This window comes from Martes martes, assembly GCF_963455335.1.
Source record: "Martes martes genome assembly, chromosome: 11".
Taxonomy (NCBI): domain Eukaryota; kingdom Metazoa; phylum Chordata; class Mammalia; order Carnivora; family Mustelidae; genus Martes; species Martes martes.
Genome location: NC_137899.1, coordinates 96916128 through 96933048, shown reverse-complemented (window position 1 = coordinate 96933048; position 16921 = coordinate 96916128). Strand labels below are relative to the sequence as shown.

Genomic DNA, 16921 nt, shown 5'->3' with positions numbered 1-16921 from the left:
TATTGTTAAAATGAAATAACAAGCCCCGCTAAAGGGAATTAAAGTAATTTTCATCTTGAATGGACCTTAGGCAGTGTAGTCTGTGGTCACCTATGCTGCTCTTTGTCTCCTCCTTGTGGCTATGCGAAGCATTACAACGACTATCCTTGTACTGTTCCCATAGTGGCAAACTCTGTCCCTGCCCTAGTTCTGGTTTGAAAGAACTATCCAGGCTCCTCTTCCCATAAAGCGACGGACAGTCAATATGCTCTTCACCTTTTAAAAAATATTCTATGAATTTTTTATAGCCAAGAAATAAAACTTTTAGAAGAGGACAAACACACCAATTTCCTGAAGGCGTAATTTAAACCTACTATTCAAATCTTTCTTTAAGGCCTTTGAGAGTTTATCTTTATTACCGAGGCAAATGTCTCACCAAAAGACCCCATGGCTTTTGATCTTTGAATAGAGATACACAAAGGAAGTCGTGTTTTGCTTGTCCTAGCCATGAAAAATCTCCCAAATCAATAGTTAAAAATCTCCCAATCCTAGTCAAACAGAAACAAATTCATTCTACTGTTTTGCTCGGAATATTGTTAGAATGGATTTAGACTCCTGGCATACAACAGAGTCACTGCCATTATCAATTACACATATGAAATTTTAATTAGTACCTCTTACCAAATCTATGACTTTCATAAAATAGATGATCATTAGAACAAGCCCAAGAACCTTCCCAAAAGATACCATTTTGGCCATAGAGGTATCTAGACCACAGAGAAATATCCTTCCAAAGTAAACATTACCTTTGTCTCACTTAATCCTCCCTTTCTAAGAAAGAGGTTTAGAGATGAGTATTCTCTTCAACTGATGGAGTTAACCCATTCGACATAGGGCAGGCTTCTTTAGCCTAATCATTTAGCACATATATGAAACAGCCACCACCCACTGGGGAAAAGAAACAATAAGATACTCTCTGGATCCCAGTATAGTTTGCCTTTCCACTTGGCTCATACCACACAGAGAAGGAAACTTGGCCACTTAATTAAAAAAAAAAATACGTACAAAAGAATATCAAGTGGTACAAACTACTTATCAAAAAATGAATAATGATACAATAGTCAGTCACAAGATAGTTAAGACTAACAAGAGCTCTGCCAAAAAAAAAAAAAACTTTTTTAAAGGCACACTAGGAAATAAAACTCAATTTACCAGAGATTTCACCCATACCTGCGTCAAAATCACATCACCAAATGGGGCCGCAATCAGGGAATTCTGACTCTACCCTGAAAACCAGAGTCTCGGGCCTCCTGAATCTTTATTTCTTTTGAATCTCTGTTCTCAAACAAACTGTCAAGGATTCTGACCCTGCTGTAGGGCTAAATGAGGGCTCTTAAAGGCAGCAACTATGTCAGGCCTGAAGATCTTGAAAGGCTCCAGGATAAAATGCTTAGTGCACAGAGAACTCCTGAACCACTTCCAGTAACTTGGCCGGGGTCAAGCCCTGGGAAATGGTATACTGGATCCAAAGTAATACAGAGCAAATCAATCTGAAAACAACTGGCCAAATAACCAGATGGAGTAACATTTTAGTCTCATATATGGATGACAACCGTGTGTGTGTGTGTGTGTGTGTGTGTGTGTGTACATGAGGGTTTTAAAGACTCTAAGCAGAATTATGCAGTGGATACCTTGATTAGGGTTGCTGTCCCTTTGGGAGCTCTAGCTACTCCTGTAATGGCAGGAAAGTGGTTTATGAGTGTGGATAGGTGGTTGCCCTTAAAGAATTAGAGCCAATGTATCCCTTTAATTACATCTAAATCCTATATTCAGCAGGGAAAAAAAAGAAAAAAAAAACAACGTTTGGGGAGATTCTACCCTATTTTTCTCTGAAAATACTTGAAGCAAGATTCCTTGGTGCAGGCACTTCCGAGTTGCAAGTAATACGTGATTTAATTTAACGTGACTAGGATATTATGATTTTTCTGTCAAAAAGATTCCATCCTCCTGGACCCTTCCAGAGATGAGTCTGGGGTTGGAGTGGGACACTGTCTTAAGGCTTTTAAAGATCGAATTAAAAGGAAACATGGACGTTGTCTGAATCCCTGCTAAACCCAGACAATTTGACAGAAGAAGCAACACGTTACAACTCAGAAGCAGGCAGAACTTTGAACTTTACTTGCCATAATCCATTTGTTATAATATAGACTTTAATACTGAAAAAAGAAAAAAAAACTGAAAAAAGAAAGTAATTTTAGGAACACTGTCATGTTATAATCTACATAGTTATAATGTGCTCTAATAACTGAAGTTGGGTCTTTTAGATCAGAAGATGCAACCCCACAACATCCTTGCTATTTTGGAATATGTCATGTTCACCAAAAAAAAAGGGCAGAAGAGATATGTACAATTACATATGTAATGATTATAAAGTGAACCTTCAGGCTTAGCACCAGGCTAAGAAAGAGAGTAGGTAGCACCAGGAATTGAAGCCCCTCCTGTGTCCTTCTAAGAACAAAACACCTCCTTTGCCTCCGGGTGGAACACTAACCTGACATCTGTGACCCTCCTTTGCTTTCCTGTACAGTTTTCCTGCCCTTTATGCACTTTTCTATATTAATTTCCAGGAGTTCGGCAATTTTCAAGTTCAAATGTTTTTTCAATCACAAGAAATAGAAACACAACTTCACTGTCTAAGAATATGGATTCCCAGTTTTCATAGCATGGTTCATTGAAGTCTATTCTTTTCTTCTCATCTGCTGGGCCAAGTGTCTGTATAATGTGGGTCTTTTGGAGGCTCTCTATTTTTAACCTATTGATTTATTTTTCTATCTCTGTGTTAATCCTATAATATTATTAATATTTTTATATTTATTCACCCTTATTTTACTTCTAGAACACTTTTCATGGTTCTTTGTTGCTTCCCTTCCAATTTTAAAATCAGCTCACTGTGTTCTACCAAAACAAAGAAGCAAACAATTACTACTACAAACAACTACTACTACCCTGCTGTGATTTGATTCTAAGCAATTTTTTAAAAAAATATATAGATCAATTTGTGGGGAATTGACATCTTTTAAGAAATAAGTTTTTCAGTCTATGATCATGCTTTATCTCAGCATCTCCTTAGGTACCCCCAGTGATTATCTGTATACTTTTCTAATTTTTCCCATAAAATTGTAGAACATTTTCTAGATATGTTACTTCATTCTTGGATCCTTCACAATTTCTTTAATGATTTTATTCATTTCTTTGATGGAGAGAGAGATAGTGAAAGAGGAAACACAAAGAGGAGGAGTGGGAGAGGGAGAAGCAGGCTCCCTGCTGAGCAGGGAGCCCCATGTGGGGCTCAATCCCAAGACTGGGATCATGACCTGAGCAGAAGGCAGATGCTTAACAACCGAGCCACCCGTGTCCCTTGAAACATTCATCATTTTCAATGTAAGTGGATTTTTCCATTATTCCAAATGAATAAAATATTCATTTCACAACTGGAATATTGACTCTATATAGGAATACAGTTAACGTTTAGATATTAACTCCAGCAATATCACAAAATATTAGTATTTGTGTTAACTCTGGCAATACCGCTATAGCTTTCAAACTGAGAATTTTCCACATTCATGCTCATATCACCTGTTAGTACTAAACATTTTAAAAATGTATTTCCAGTCCTTATAACACTTACTTGTCTCTTTCTTTATTATTTGTTTATATATTTTCACCTTAGTGGTCTGTACTGGCTAGCACCTTTAATGCTGAATAAAAATGGTATCAGTGCACATCCTTCTCTTACTCTGATCTCAAAGGGAAATGTTTCAATATTTCATCACATAATCGATGTCTAACAATAGGTTTTGTACATATGCATGATCAGCTTAGGAAACTTTGTTTTCCTTCCTTATTTTCTAAGACATTTTTACTGAATGAACTTGGAGTTTAATAAAAAAATTTTGTTCAACTGCTGCTACCTTTTCTTTTTTCATCTGTTAACCTATGTGGGTTCATAAATTGAATTTCTAATGTTTAAACAATATGGTATCCTGGTATCAACCTAACTAGTCACATCCATTATGATAGGTTAAAGTTATTATTTATAAGTTTAGTAGTGTTCGTAGGATTCTCACATCTCTATTCACACCTTCAATTGGGCTAGAATTCTCCTTTTTTAGTGTCCTTCACACATTTTCTTATCAAATTAACATCCACATCATAAAATAAGTTTTTGAACATTCCTACTTTTGCTTTCCTTAGATAAGTTTCATAAGACTAAAATTATTTGTTCTTTGAATGTTTGAAAGAACTCACCAGATACTGTGTCTGGAATTTTCTAAGAAGTTTTCATAAAATTTCCTTGATGGTTACAGAATTATTAACTTCTTCTCAATTCAGTTTTGAAAGTTATGCTTTCCAACAATTTATGTATGTAACTTTTCCAATGTGTTGGCTTCAAGGTGTTTAGAATATCCTTGTGTGATTACTTATTCTCCACATCCCCTCTCCTTTTCTTGTCCTTTTCATTCCTGGTGTTATTATTTGTCCTTCACTCACCTCTTTTGTCTTTGATCAGTCTCACCAAAGACTCATCTTTTCAGACTTTCAAGTTTGGTTATTTCCACTTTCTTTCTATTTAAATAATGTCTACTTCTAGTTTCATTATTTCCTTTCTTCTGCTTCTTGGGGGAGGCATTATTTTGCTACCACTTTCTAAGTTCTTAAGTTGATGTTTTGTTCAATTTATTTTCAGTCTTTCTTCTCTTTTATTAATATTGAAGAATGTGCATTCTTCAATGATCACTTTTCACTCCATCTTTCCCAAGCAGAGTTCATTCTCTCTGCCCTGTCTCCCTCCATTACAGCAGCAAGGCTTTGGCAAAAAGGACAAGTGAAAATTCTTTCAGATGCTGTCATAAACTAAAATAAAAACTAACCAAACCTTAAACTAGACAGATTTCTTCGTAATCCATTAAAACTCATCCCCATCTGATACAAAATGCTGCACACTGTACTAACAGCTACAAGGAACAGATAAATTCACCAAACTCATCACTCAGCACCCTGGCTTCCACTGAAACATTAGCTCTGGGTAATCAGCTTTCAGCTCTATGGCTCTTCCCAAATCAGCAGCACTAAGCCCAGGTATCTTGTGAGGCCTCACAGCTGCCTGAGCCCTGCATCAGGACGCACTGCCTTGCCTCTCACCAGAAGCAACTTGCCCAATACAGAATGTCCACTCTGAACCCACACGGTCAGTAGTGGTCTTCCAAGTTCCTAACCCAGGATCAAAGAATAAAGATGAAAACTCAAATCTCCAAGGAGACTCTCTAATGGGGCTTGCCAAGAGCAGTTGCTGACCTCTGCTTTCACTCATTTTGTTTTCCTCAGCCAGTCACCATTTCCTATCATTGTGGGTCATGTTTCTCAGTGAAATGACAGAAGTTTTACAGAGACCGTCACAGACCTCCCTGCTCAACCCAGGGAAATAGCATCTTGCAGAGCATGATGGTGACATACAGAGAACACTTGAGGACACTGGGAAGGTCTCAGCCTAAATCATTTCAGTCTCACTTACAGACCCAAACCCAACAAGAACCACCTGAGTGTCACTCAAATGTTCAGGAACGTTGTCTACCCAAGCACCACTTTCCCAAAAGGAAGCAGGAAGGATATTCCAAAAGATAATCACACCTTCTTCCCTATGTATAGCATCTCTAGACCATCCATCACCACTTCCACACAGATGACTCCTCTTCTTCACACTAGACCTCAGCTATAGTCACAAGATGACCAGGTGAGCTTCTCTGGCTGTTTCTGAAATGTGAATGTCCCAGGCATGGAGGAGGGAGGTGTTATTGAACTTCCTTCCCTGTGTGTTGGAACTGGGATTGTGTGCCTAGAGCTTATGGTAACACTGAGAGGATGTAGCTATTGGGTGCTTGTACTGATCAAGGACATAAATGTGTGTGTTTGAATTGGAGCCTCCAGTATCTGAAGTGCATCAGAGAAGATTCCGTGCTGCTGATCTATTTTCTGTTTCTGATTCCTTATACTCTGATTCCTTTTCTTTGGTGTACTTTTCAGGGTCAAGTGGAGATTAGAGTATCAAACTCTAAGGAACTTGGAAGGAGACCAGTTAGGTTGCAAATAAACTTGGGCAGGGAGATAAAATCAAATGCATCTCTGATTAATCTGGAATTGTTCAAGATGTTTTAGGTCTCCCGGACTAGGCGGGGAGATGTACTCTACAAAGAATATTGGACATCACATCATCTCTTCTTTCCTCTTGTTTTCTTCACATTGGATGCATTCAGGATATCCCATCAGGTGCCATGAATGGTCAGTGCCTGTGTTCCCTGATGAGAGGATCATAATGTCCGAAGGCATTTGGGTTCCCTTTCACATGCTGGACCACAACCAGCAGTGATTGGATGGGATATCTGTTCCCCCACCACTGACGCCATGTGCAACCTCTCCCCAGTCTATATGCATGAGATGGTCCTGGACATCCCCGGTTCAGACTAACTGTACCCTGAGATCTAAGTGGGGAGCCAAGGATCAAAATCCACATGGACAAGGGAGACCCCTGCATGACTGGAACATGTAGATAGCTCTGGAAACATATCTTCAGGTATTGAATAAAATGGGGGAGAGGAGAACCATCAAATCCCCCTGCCAAGGTATATAATATCTTGGTGACCTCAGAAGCCCCACAACTCCTGTATCACCCATATGAGCCATGGGCACACAATTTCCCCTTGACAAGGGAGACTGAGATGCATGGTGGTATTTCTGTGTCTGATATATTATTTACTTGTTCCCCATGTTACTTTTGTGTCCTAATGACACCACATTATCAGTTGCTTGTTTAAGCAGTGGTCTCTCTTATCAGGCAGTATAACAGAGACTTCTTTTCCACCTCCATGACGTGGAGTCCTGTAGATTTTCAATGAAGGCTTGGTTATAATTAGTGTGTGTATATATATACACATATATATACATATAGTATATAATTTATAATATATGGTATATAATTAGTATATATAGAGAGAGTATATAATTAGTATGAGATATCTCCTAATGACACAGACTGATCACAGCTGAGCAATAATGAAGAATGACAGTAGTGCCAGTTGAGACACTCCACTTTCACTTGTCATAAGATTTTGATTCTCCAGGGTCCCTAAGGATATTGCTCCAGGGTCTAGGGCCAATAGTCCACATAAACTCCCATACTTTTTTGTTTTCTAAACAAGTAAGTTGCTTCCTTTTGCTTCTTCCACTTTGAGTTGAGTTCCAAACACCTGTCCTCCTAAAAGTCCAGCTGAAGTATTTGTTCTTTCCTCCAGTTTGCTGATAGAGCGGTATGACTCCTGTCTTTTCTCACCAACAATTTGCTCTGGTGTCACATCTCCTTCCTCTCCTCCCAGTGGATGGACGCCACCACAACCTCAGTCCGGACTGTGAAAACACAAGCCAGTTTTTCACTGATGGTAAAGATAGCCAATCAGGACCATGGATTCCACCTATAGATTTCCATGATTCTGAAATGAGACACTCTTAATTTTAAAGGTAGCCTTGGACAGAGAGAATCTTCAAACAAGTAAAGATTTTTTTTTCCTGCTATGTAAAGACAGGAATCTGGTCAGAAAGACTAGCCAATTGTTCTGTCTCCTTTTCTAGTACTTAATTTAAAAACCACTTCTTAGAGCAAAGTCTACACCCAGCTGTGTCCTGACTATAGGCACTCATACCTACAGTCATACCCCTGATTCCTTTCCTACTTCTCATCACATTTGCAGTAATGTTCTTTTGATGTTCTCTCCCCTAACTGGCTTATACATTTCATGAAGGTGGGGCTGATGTCTGCACCTCTCAGAGCTTTACCCCCAACTCATATCACAGGGCCTGGCACACCAAAAGGTATTTGTTGACTAGATGAAGTTAAACAAGACTGAGTTTCCCAACTCCCGCCTTCACTTAATATCCTATACAGGCCTATGACATTTAATGAAATTCAAAGACATTCTTCCATTCCTCTAGAAGGGAAGCTGCAATATGACTTCAGTATTTCTCCTATTTTTTTCTACCTCATTCCTTGCTACATAGATGTTGGTCATATTGGTGATCAGATTAGATGAGAAGTTAACTTTCCACTGGTTTCCTCCTCCACCCCTTCTATATATTCAAGACTCAGTACCAATAAGAATGATTTCAGCAAAAATTTTGTGGGGGACAATGATGGAAACGTTTAAGGGAAATCATCAGCTTTTTTTAAAAAAAAGATTTTATTTGTTTATTTTACAAAGAGAGTGCGCTCCTGCACAAGAGAAGGGGAAGGGGCAGTGGGAGAGAGAATCCCAAACAGACTCTGAGCCCACCCCAGAGACCCACACGAGGCTCAATCTCACAATCCCGAGATCACAACTTGAACAGAAACCAAGTGTCAGATGTTTAACCAACTCAGTCACCCAGGCACCCCAAAATAATCAGCTCTTAATTAAATTCCTTAGGTCCTGACGTTTTTATACTGTCTTTCATTCTTCCCAAACCTGTTTCTCCTCACCTGAACTACAACCAACTTTAATTTTGGAAAGGCTCTTCTTTTTTCTGAATTGTCACTTTCCCTGGTCCTGCTGTAGGTCATTACATTCTGGATCAAAGGCATTCCTCTAAATGAGGATGATTCCCAAATCTCTTTAAGGCATAAACCAAAAAGCTCCAGTCTTTCCCTGTCTGTCCTCAAGATGGCACACTAAGCACAGGCTCCAGTCTCTCCAAACCGTGGCTCTAAATTACTAGAAAGACAAGATCTTTTCTAAAACTCCAACACATTATTGGAAACCCAGAAGCTGGCTCTCCACTAAAAGACCCAGGAAGATGGTATCACGTGGTAAAAGATAACCAAGAACCTGCCTGGCGCGAACCGCTTTTACAGAGTAGGAGTAGCCATAGGAGACAAGTCTAGGAGAAATAGATTGGGGGAATCGATAAATCTCAAGAACGCAGAATGATACAATTCTATACAACTAATGTGTTCACTGACTTCAAAGATTATAAGAGAAAAACTTCATGACCTTGAGACAATATAACTTGAAAAACTGAAGACCTGCTCAGGATTAAACATTTGCAGCACAGTAGAGTAGTAAGAAACTTCCTATAACAAATAGTATATCTACCAGAAACCTCTGGCAAAACATTAACAGTAGTGAAAAGTCAGAAGAATTCACATTAAATTCAAAAACACGAGAAGAATGTTCACTCTTGGTACTACCATCAGCATATCCCTGGAGGTCCTTACCAATGCATGAAGACAAGAAAAATACACAAACTGGAAAGGAAGAAACAAAACACTGATTATTTTCAGAAAATACAACCCTCTACATTTTGGGGCTGAACCAAAAGACTTGGCTGAGGAATCAGATGTGGCAGGGACAGGGAAGAGAGATCAAGCATGATACCTGGGCTCCTGGCTTGAGCCCTCACTGTTTTTCATATCTTTAACTGTTATAGTGGGAAATGGGAGTATGGGATTAAGAAAAATATCAACTAGGAAGTCTGATAGAACAGAAGAGGTCAGGTCTGAAATATAAGTTTAGAACTCATCAGACTATGGATGGTATTCAAAGACTTAGACCACACTGAACTCCTTAAGAAAAACACTGAGAATGCTACCAGCAAACATTTTGAAACAAGCGGATGAGATTGGGAAGGACTAGCCTGGTAAGATAAGAGAAAAACCCAAACTTCTTCTAGTATCACAGTCCTACAAGAAATTAAAAAAAAATTTTTTTTAAGCAGCAGAAGAGGGAGATATCCACAGTCACGGGGTGTGGACCGCTCATGAAAAAGTTGTGTAAAAGGAGGGTGGAGAGGTGACTTTGGGATCAGTCCTGGTGGAGATGATCTTGTCAAGGGAGGTGGTAGCTAAGTCAGAAACCCAAATGGGGTAGCTTGAAGGAGTGGGAAGTGAAGAATTTGACCCCCTATATTCAAAATGCTCTTGATAAATTTTTCTTGGTAAGGAAACAAAGAAAGAGGTGACAACTGGAGGGATAAAAGATTGAGCAAAGAGTTCTTTTGTTTTGTTTGATTTCTTAGTATGGGTCACACACAATGTTGTATTGGTTTCAGGTGTACACCATAGTGATTCAGCTTCTCTATATCACATACGGTGCTCATCACAAGTGCAGGCGCCATCTGTCACCACACAACACAGTATCACCGACTGTATTGCTTATGCTGTGCTTTTATTCCAGTGACTTATGCATTTCATACCTGGGAGCCTGTACCCCCCATTCCCCTTCACCCATTTCACCCATCACCCCTTTACCCATCTCCTAACCCCCCCCTCCAGCAAGCATCAGTTTGTTCTCTGTATTTGTAGGTCTGAGCTTCTTTTTGTTTTCTTTATTTATTTGTTTAGATTTCTGGATTCCACATATGAGTAAAAGCATATGGTATTTGGCTTTCTCAGTCTCATTTATTTACTTAGCATAATACCCGCGAGGTCCATCCATGTTGTTGCAAATGGCAAGATCTCATCCTTTTTTGGCCAAGTAATATTCCACTATATATAATAACATATATCACATCTTCCTGATTCATTTCTCTGTCAATGGACACTTAGATTTCTTCCATATCCTGGCTATTGTAAGAAATGCTACAATAAACATAGGGCTGCATATATCTATTCAAATTAGTATTCTGTTTTCTTTGGGTAAATACCCAGTAGTAAAATCACTAGATCATATATTTCCATTTTTTTATTTTTAGGAAAGCACCATTCTGTTTTCTACATGGTTACCCACAATTTTTGTTTTGTTCCCACCAAGAGCGCATGAGTGTTCCGTTTTCTCCACATTCTTGCCAACACTTGTTATTCCTTATCATTTTTATTTTAGCCATTTTGACAAGTGAAGGTGACATCTCACTGTGCTTTTGATGTGCATTTCCCTGATGATTAGTGATATGGAGCTTCTTTCCATGTGTCTTTTAAAGAGTTTTTTTTTTTAAGACAATGAAATACTAGAGAATATTTGTATGAAGATGTGACTAATCCAGAACGGAGGGAGAAATGCTGTCTTTAAAATTATGTGTTTCAAAGGGGTGGGGAAATAAATTCATTTAGTTTTACATGAAATTATAAAGTAGTTTTCACATAAAGGGAAAGAGATTAGACAGAACATGATCCACAGAACAGCCAAACTGATTTTCATCTTGACTGGACTTAAAATTTCTTACATGCTTGCTGCTCAAGAGACTAATGTGTAAAAGATATTTTTTCTTTCACAGACATATAATTAGCTCAGATGATCTTCATGACAATAAAATATCTGGGGACTTTCCCCCTAATAGTAACACCTTACTTCTCAATGTATCCTTGGGTATCTAGGATGAAGCCATATTGACAATAGACTTACTACTTACTTCTACAGATGAAGAAGGGGAAACCTGACCAGATTCATACAGATTGACTATTTATTCTGAACTCATTCAGTGCTGTTTAATTTTAAACAGACACAGGCGATTTTTAGTTGTTTGGGGGTTTCATTTTGTTCTGACTGATCAGCATTCGGATCCTGGTTCTGTTTGGGGTCCCCCTCAAACTGTCTATGTCTGAGTGGAGGATAAGGTCCTCCTTCACAGTACACTAGTAAAAATGCCAAATACATCTCTCTCTTCCTCTCAACCCTGAAGCTAGAGCAGTCAGTCACGTCCACTGGGACACTGAATATCAAGTCGATGACACCAGGGGAGGATAAAAGTATGGAATTAATTCCGTTGGTAGCATCCGGTGGCTAGTGGTCACAGCAGCTGCACCCTAACCAAACTTCCTGAGGTAGAAATTGGGCTGCAGTTCTGAACATCTAGCTCCTGGCTCTCCATACGCACCATTAATTATGACAGCTGCCCAAATTACTTCCTCTGAATCCCTTTCCTCCAGGAATTAGCCAAGGTTTCCTTTCCATTGCCTTGCAACAAAGATCCCTGAGTGCTACACTAGATCACTCCCAACTGTAGCATCCTCTAGACAGCCCGACAGCCTCTTCCTCCAAGAATTCATCCAGTTCTTGGAATCTCTGCAAGCCCAAATGTACTCACAGTTTCTCCTGGGCATTAGGTCTCGTTTGGCTCACAAGGACTTAAATCTTGGCCACCTAAGGTTGGTCTTGGTGTCAGACAGAGGAAAAAGACTAAAGGAGTCAGTATAAGAATACTTATATCCTGAGCATACATCTAAGAAACAGAATTCATTTTTGTTTTACCTTTGTGTGCCATTTTACTCAATGGATAACCAGTGCAATGCACATCGGTTTTCAGTGAGTAATTGTCAAATAAGTAAATCCAGGAAAAAAATCACAAAACAGTACAGAAGTATGAAGAGAAAGCTGAAATAGGGTCAGGAAATAAAGCTTTCTCTTCCCTTCTCTATAACCTTGAGGTCCTCTCTGGCATCACTTTCCTTATTTGTAAAATGAAGAGACAAAGTAGCTGAGTATCTTTTAGACCGGGAACTTTGATTTGGGAATAAATATACTTATGATTGGGTTCTAGGACTCAGAGCTCCATTGTGCAAGTTTCTTGTTTGTTTGTTTTTTTTTAATCTTTCGTTAGTGAGAAAAAATGGGGTTTTATCTCATTTATTTTTTCTCAGCACTCAGCAGAATAAATGTAGGTTTTTAATTAGGAAAATGGTAACTTCCAGTGTGTTCATGGTTACTCACAGAGGCATGAGTTCCCACAGGGAGGTGTCAAAAACGTGCCAGGAGCTGTACATCTATTGAAATGTTACCTCCCTGGGGACCAGCACACCCATATTCCCACAGCACTTCCTAAGGCTAACCTGTCCTTCTCAGGGTTAAACTCACTGCCACAAATTGCCCACCTGGGTTTTAATGAAGCTCTGTTCCCACTTTCCCTAGAGTTTTTCTATCATATATCCTTCTCTCCCCTCCTTCTCCTTAGTTACGTCTCTCCTTTCCCTTAACTCCATCCACATAGGCCCAGGGTGAAGACTGCAAACAATAATGAGGCCCCAAGAACTGGTTCAAAGCCTGTTGTAAAACTTTTTAAATTAAACCCTCGAGATTCTAAGAGTCAGAATTAGAATGCATGATTTGAAGTGAACTAACACAAAGCTGGCATAATCCTGTGCTCACGGGTCTGCCGGGCTCTGGGTGCTGAAGCCTGGCAAAGAACTATTTTCCACCATTGGCCATCCTGCCCCGAAAATGGGCAAAGTTTTCCTTGAACCTTTTAGGAAGGGTCCCAAATTCTCCTCTTGTTGAACAGTTAGCATGTGTTTAATTTTCCATTACTGGCATCAGTTGCTTTGATGACTGTCTATAGAGATAAGTCTTAGCATGTGTGAATATTCCCTCAAAAGATTCCTAGAATTGGAATTAGAGAGTGGAAGGGTAGAAATGCATTAAGGACTCAATATAGAGGCCAAATTCCTTTCTTTGTACTCATTCATAGAAGCAAATATTGATTGAATATTTGTATTTCTCAAGCACTCCTCTGGGTGCTGGAGTACAGCTGTGAACAAGAGAGACAAGTCTCTGGTCTTATGGAGTGTCTGCTCTAGTAGTTAAGGAAGACACTAAAGAAGTAAGAAAAAAACACATGATATAATTACAAATGGTAGCAAGTACCATAAATATACATTAGATGGGATGATGGAGGGTGAGGGTTGGGTTCTTCCCTTCCTTTATACACCAATACAATTATCAGCAGATTTGGTCAGTTTTATCTTCTAGACAAACAATTCACGCTCTCTCACTACCTTCTTGCTACCTCCCTAATGCCAGTCATCACCACCTTTTGTCTGGACTTTCCCAATACCTTTCTTTGCCTCATTTTACTCCTCTATGTTTTATTCTCCCCACAGCAGCCTGATCGAGTCTTTCACAATGTAAGTCAGATCTTATAACTTAGCTGCAAAAGTACTTCAAATAACTTCCCCTTTCTCAGAGTAAAATCCAGTCATTGTCATGGCCTGTAAAGCAAGACCCAGCCTAGACATTGCTACCTCCACTACTGTTTCCACCATTGCTGTCCTTTCATGTGTTCTTTTTCAGTTCCAGGTGTGATCCTGCCGCAGGGCATTTGCAATTGCTCTTTCCACTGTTTGGAATGCTCTGTCCACAGCTACTTCTTATTTCTTCAGTTATTTGCTCAAATGTTTCCTTTAGGAAAAAATAATCACTGGCCATCCCAATCACATGGCTTCCCCATGTCTTTCTTCTGTGTCTTATTTTTATGTTTATGATCATGCTTATCATCACTTGACAAACTTATTAGTGTATTTTCTTTATTCACTATTTTCACTCACTGAAATGGCAATTTCATAGGTAAAGGACTTATGTGTTTTAGTCACTGCCGCCTCCACAGTGCTTAAATTGAAACCTGGATTCCATATTTGTTGAATGAATGAACAAACCACCACATTCAAAGTCTGTTCCTGGCAGGAGACTTTAGGGATATGCCATAGGACTAGATAATGTGCCTTTTCTTGTTTTTTCATTTTTTATCACTGACATAGATCAAGGAATAACAGAGAGTTTCACAAAATCGTATAAAAAAATGACCTGTTATCAGAAGTGTCTGCAGCAATGTTTAACTGCACATCACTAACATTAGTAGGCAATAAATACAGTTTAGCAGGTTGTGAACAGCTTTTTAACAATGAGAATACATCCAGCTGGAGCAGAATGGAATTGAATTGGGGGGAAAAACAAAACATATCACATTTAATACAGGCAAGTGTTATTTTGTGAAAGTTTAAGTATATGTATGTGGGCTTTCATGCACATAATGAGGTACAATGTAAAATATATTTATGATAAGTCATAACTTTTTTAAAATTTAAAACATAACGACCTAGAGTGTTGACTCTTGGAGACTGATCCAGAATTCCCAGGATTTAGTAGAACAACAGCAGGAAAACAATAAAATGGAAAAATAAAAAGGAAAATGGAAAATAAAAATGCAAAAGAGAAAGAATCAATAAAATACAGAGCTAGTCCTTCTGAAAATATCAAAAAATTAATACCTGACCAGCTATACAGGCCATGATAAGAAGAGAAGACCTAAATTACCAATTTTAGTAATGAAGGAGGAGACACATTGCAGAACCTAAAGATATCTATGATCATAAAGATTAAACAGACATGTTCTTTGAAAGAAACACTAGCAAATCTCACTGAAGAAGAAATAGACTTCTAAAATAATCTTATATTCTTTTTTGAAAAATTGAATTTGTGGTTAAAAACGTCCAGGCTCAGGTGGCTACACTGACAAGTTTTCTGAAACATCTCAGAAGAATAATACTGATTCTATACAATTTTTTCCAGAAAATAAAAAAGGAGAGAATGCTACCTAGATCATTTTACGAGACCAGCATTACCTTACATTAAAAACAAAGACATTAAATAAAACTACAGACCAACTATCCCTCATGAGCAGAGATATAAAAATCTTTGATAAGATAGTAGCAATTGCAATCCATCAATATGTAAAAATGGTAAGACATCATGACTAAGTAAGGTTTATCTTGGCATGCAAGGGTGGTTAAACATTCCAAAGCTAACTTCAGAATAATTCACCACATTAGTAGACAAAAGAAGAAGAAAACATATGCTTATCCCTAAAGATGTAAAAAAACATTAAACAAAATCCAGCATCTACTCATAACAAAAATTCTCAGATGTTAATAATGGAAGAGCACTGCCTCAACCTGAGGAACAGCAACTACAAAATGGCTTGCTAACAGCACAGTTAATGGTGAAAGGAATGTTTTACCTCTAAGATCAGGAACACGGCTAGGAGGCCACTCTCACCACTCTTACATGACATCACACTGGAAGTTCCATTCATTGCAGCAAGACAAGACAGAAAAAAGACATAATGAAATACTCATTGGAATGAAAGAAATAAAAATGTTTCTCTTCACAGATGACATGATTGCATATTTAGAAAATTCCAATCTGTAAGAATTGTATTAGAACTAAAAAGGAAGTTCAACAATGGGTAGAAGGCCAATATAAGTTCAGGTTCCAAAATGAACTGTATTTCTGTATGTATTATTTATGTTACCAATGGAAATTGAAAAATTTCAAGCAGTAGCATTATAATAGCACCAAAAAACACAAAGTATTTTGGTGTATTTTAGTACCAAAACTTTAACAAAACGTATTTATGATCTGGGTTCTGAAAACTCCAAAACACTGATGAAAGAAGTCAAAGATCTCAAAAAATTTAAGATATGTCTCCTTCATGAGTTGCAAGTCTCAATGTTGTTATGATGTCAACTCCCCCTCAGCTGTTCTATACATTCAGGGCAATCTTAATATCATAGCAGGAATTTTTGTAGAAATTGAGGAGCTAACTCCCAACTCTCTACGAAAAAATCAAAGGAACTGCAAGAGGTGAAACAATTTTGAAAAATACAAATTTGGGGGACTTAAATGACCTCATTCCAAAACTTACCATAAAGCTACTTCAATGAAGAGAGTATGATATTGGTGAAAGGACAGACACATAAATCAATGTAAAAGAGTGGAGTCCAGGTATAGACTTATCCATAAATATCAATATATTTTTCACAAATATGTAAATGGAATTCAATGGAGAAAGGATAATCTTCTCATATGACACTGAGATTTGTGCTTGTTTGTTACTCAGCAATAGCCGACTAGAACACAAATTTGTGCAGAAATGTGGGCTACTGCCGTAACAGAGCAATCACTTGAAATATGCAATATTGGCTTTGGGCTTCAAAGGACTGTTAGTGGAAGCTGGAAAAAACTTCTGGTGTCATTATATAGAGGCAAAACATTTAGCGTAAGTGTTGCCTGTGATAACTTGCAAAGCAGAAACTGTAGCTAATGAAATGATCGCATTTGGCAAAGAGGTTTTGAGAAAGAGTGTTGAAAGACGA

General features: G+C 38.4%; 1 long non-coding RNA gene across 2 annotated transcripts in view; it reads right to left on the bottom strand.

The window, feature by feature from the left end:
• The window catches only part of LOC308352240, a 200727-nt gene extending 184885 nt beyond the window's left edge, over nt 1–15842 (bottom strand). Inside the window, exon 1 of one of the 2 annotated variants that reach the window (XR_013967643.1) lies at nt 15784–15842. This is a non-coding gene — a long non-coding RNA (uncharacterized lncRNA). The remainder of the gene's footprint in view (nt 1–15783) is intronic. The other variant, XR_013967644.1, reaches the window with a different exon arrangement.
• Between the last annotated feature and the right edge of the window lie 1079 nt (nt 15843–16921).